The sequence below is a fragment of the Lactuca virosa genome, chromosome 5, assembly GCF_052849685.1.
Source record: "Lactuca virosa cultivar CGN04683 chromosome 5, Lactuca_virosa_CGN04683_v6, whole genome shotgun sequence".
NCBI classification, from domain to species: domain Eukaryota; kingdom Viridiplantae; phylum Streptophyta; class Magnoliopsida; order Asterales; family Asteraceae; genus Lactuca; species Lactuca virosa.
This window is the reverse complement of record NC_136430.1, coordinates 227322235-227326772: the sequence shown is the minus strand read 5'-3', so window position 1 is coordinate 227326772 and position 4538 is coordinate 227322235.

The window sequence follows — 4538 nt, the reverse complement described above, 5'->3', positions numbered from 1 at the left end:
TGCGAATTGAAACCTTTGTTTTTCAATAATTAACATTGCTAACTTGCAACACTTAACATAATAATTATGCTCCCACTAGCATAATAATTATCATCTTCCTTGCATAACACTTATGCTCCCACTAACTTTGACATCAGCTGGACTTCTAGAAATCAATACTTATTGACTTCCAAAGTTCAGATTTATGATACAAGATGCTTCGATAAGACTTTATCTAGGCTTCTCAAAATCATACACCTTTCCTTAGATAGCTCACATGTGTGTCTAAACAATTTTAGAACATACAACAATAAGTCTCAAATGTTTAGACCTTTTGCCATTTCTCACAATTCGAACTATGAAGAGGGATGCCGTAATCATAATCGAATTTGAGAATGCAAATATCACAATTTCTATTTCCTTAAAATCTACTTAGTGAAAGCGTTTCCTCACAATCATTTTCATGAATTGGAGAGAAACCTTATGACACTTAGATTTTATGGTGTATGTGTTCCTATCCATGTGAATTTGTCAAAACCATGACCACAAGACAAGGTTAGTGACAAATCCAAACTCATATTTACTGAACTTGTTCAATCTTAATTTCTTACCACCCGGCAGCACGAGGGCCTACCATTGCTTCCAGGTTGTTATGCAACCAATTGAGAACTCTCAGAACTCACATGCATAGTCAACTTTAACTGGACTGGCCACAGAAACAAGAATATGTCAACACGATAGGTTATAAACCTCAAGTCGTGTGCTAGTGATAACCAATTGGTTTACTCTTGATTAGTTCTTGAAACTTTTTCAAGATCTTTAAGACTCCTACTGGCCTCTTGACATATAAGATTCTCTTGTCATGAACCATTCCTTGACAAAACAAATATTCAAGAGTTAGTGTGGATTCTTATCAAGATAAACACTTCACACAATTGGTCTTACTTGATCTTTGTCCTTACCAAGACATCACAACTTACCAATTTCAAATGTACAAGAGGAAAAAAAACATTTTACTCTACATTTGATGAGTGTTTTAAACATTCTTAAGATTATGTCACTCAAGTTACAATCTTGGAGTATGACTCTAAGACTTGATTTTGGAACGAAGTATGATTCACCTTTTGATTAAACCATTTCAACAATTCATGATTCCTCTTCCTAGCCATACAAGTGCACTTAGAGGATCAATTGTGATATGGTTTCATAATCACTAAGATAATCATAAAACACGATACTCAAGTACTCTCCCTTCTTTTCAGATTGGAAAACTTTTATCTTTCTGTCTAATTTGATTCTTCTTATTCGTTCTGCTATACATTGAAACTTTTCCAATGGTTTAGAATTACACTTAATCTTATAAGTATAACCATATTTACTAAACTTCAGTAATTATAACAAATTGTTTTATCGTTCTTTGTGGTGGACCCGACCAGCGCACAACCAAGTGTACATGATCCCAAGTCCTTCACTTGACTCACATATACATGTGAACAAAGAATTAGTCTAAATATCCCAAAGACGAAGGTTCTCGTCCATCACACAATACAAGTTGCACGATCCCAAGTTTATGGACAATTGAAACTTGGGTGATGAGAATCTTTCCTTATTTGGTAAATTTTGACACTACCACAAATGAAAGAATCAAATCCATTTTCCAATATTGCTATCAATGGAAACATGTAAGCAACAATCTTTTACAAATGCATTGTAAGGAAATTTAAAATAAGATAAAATTCAAAATTTTTCTTTTTTTATAAAAGTGCGGAAAACTTGTCCTTACAATGCAAATACAAATGAAAACTATGTTGTTATCTATTCCTAAGCAATCTATCATAACTCTTAAGCAGCAACTGAATATTCTGATCATTGAGCCATGCGATCAAAATCCATCTCTTCGCAATCATAATCAGCTTACTCTTCATTTTAAGCTTCCTTTCTTTTCTTCGATTCTACAAAACATCAAAATGTAATTACATTACATCATGTATTGTGACATCCCCTAATTTCTCGGCCAGAAAAGACCGATTTAATTTATGCTTTTAAAATAAAATCAGAGTAATCCTTTTAAAAGATGCTGTGGAATTTGTCCCCAAAACAAAACATGATAAAAATTTATCAAAACATTTCTTTAAGAAATATATATTTTCATTTTATATCAAAACCTCGGGATGTCATGTTCCGATACAAATCAAAAGCATAAACAAGACATTATAAGCCTTACAACAGTTATTTACAACTACTGGACTATAATCCAAAAATCTCTCATCATCATCCGACTATGCTCGGGGTCCACTACCTGTAATATAAAAAGCTGAGTGGGTCAGGCTTAGGAGCTTGGTAAGCATATAGGGTTTTCAACCCACAATAATAATAAATCTATTAGATTCATCAATCAACAATAAACCTGATTACCCATTCCCGTTATCCTCACTTTACGTCCCTAAACACCTATCACAAGGGACCTAGCCTAAGGATTATCATCGGGATGGATACTACTGCTAAGGGGACTCCTCGGCCATACATGTCCTAAAGGCAACCATGAGGGGGATGGAGTACACCAATGAACATATAGTTAACCAACACCTACAAGTTGCGAACCTGCTAGTGTTCCACTAGACTGTCTAGAAAGGTCTGTGGTCGTCATCTATACTCCGCTAGACGACTACAACAACAACATCGAGGCCTCTCATCATTTTAACGCACATCGACTATTTCGTCTACCCATGTTTTACCCAACATATTTGTAGATAAAAATACATATACAGTTTAAAACTTGTATAAAACATCTATTCAACAGTCACCTCAAATAAACAATTAGTATAATTACACATAGCACATATTTTATAGAAAATACTTCATATCTATGTGTAAGATGAAAGTGACTACACACTTACCTGATTTAACGATAACTAGGCAACACTTCGTTCCTAAAACAATCGTTTCTGATAAAATCGGGAGTTTTAATGAGAAACCGGGCTCTGCGAGGGTTGGGCTTCAAAACCGGAAAGATAAAAAAATTTGGGTCTTCGGGCAATTAGGAACGTGTTTTGGGTGTTTGGTATGATACCGGGGCTTTGGGGGAAGTTGAAATGAAAGAAATATGGAATTTAGGGTGTAAAATGGCAATTTTCTAAAATATACTCGGGAGGTCTCGCACCCTTCTATTTATAGGGGCTAGCTTCGGATCTGAGGACTGAGAAGCGAACACGCGACAGAAGATGCGAGGGGGCAGGTGGCACGAATGCGAGGCTCGGACACCTGGTGCTGCGAGACCGAGACACGGAGATGACACGAGGCGGCTTCTGATTGGCCGAGCCTTCGGTGCGAGGAGGATGCGACACGCGTCGATAGGTGGCCTCGGATGACTCAGAAATTCGGACACGAGGCGGGTTCCGAGCGAGGTGACGTGGCCGAACACTAGCCATGCGAAATTCCTCGGTTTTAGCATTTTTTTTCTCGATTATTGTGTCCCAAACTTCTAAAATCCATAACTTTCGCATACGGGCTCCGTTTTTGACGTTCTTTATATGCACGCGTAGGTAAAATTATGCTCTACAACTTTCATTTAGACTCTGTTGGCTAAGTTTTACTTTAATTTTAATATTATTATTTTTAACAGACCGGGACAAGTAAATCCGTTAAAAATTCATAACTTCTTCATCCAACGTCCGTTTTTGTCTGTCTTTTTACCGTTGTACTACTATTGACGAGACCTTCGATTCTCGTTTAGGTTGTGTCGGCTAAAAATCACTCGATCTAAAATTCGAGTTTTCAGCTGTCTACTGCTAAGCTGAAACTTAGAAAAATCATAACTTCCTCATACGAAGTCAGATTTGGGCGTTCTTTTTATGCATACTTTCGGTTTAACGAACACTACGACTTTCATTTAGATCACCAAGGCTAAAAAATAGTTTATCAAAAACTCACTTTTTACGTCATTCGGCACCGTGCCGGTTTTGTCGCGGAACTTCAACAGGTCATAACTTCTTCGTTATAACTCGGATTTCGGTATTCTTTATATATCCGAAATCCTTGTTGCGACCACTACAACTTCCTTCATAGTTATTGGGTTTATCTAATATTTATTTTTGACGCTTATTTTTATTCTTAATTAATTAAACCCTAGTAATTAAACATAAAACACATAATTCCTCTTCATTTCTTCAAAATGAGTTACAAAGGTTGACCTAGACTATTACATCATCATTAATGCCTATCTTAGAAACACGGGTGTTACATGTATTAAGAATCTCAAAATAGGAACTTAATAGAGTTAGACGGCGGACTTACCTGAAGTATAGTCAAACATTTTGACTTTACCATCTCTTAGATCTCTCTGGTAGTCAGGGCAGCTTCGCTTCCAATGTCCCTCTAGATGGCAGTAGAAACAAATGGTTTCTTTCGCATCAGCACATGAGACAATCTGAGACTTAGCCTTTCCCTTTCCCTTGGAAAGAGAAATATTTTCTGGACTTCCAATGTTTCCATGGAAGATTAGGAAATTGATCTTCAATTCAAATTTGCTTTACCAGTGCCCCAAATCATTTCTAATTCAG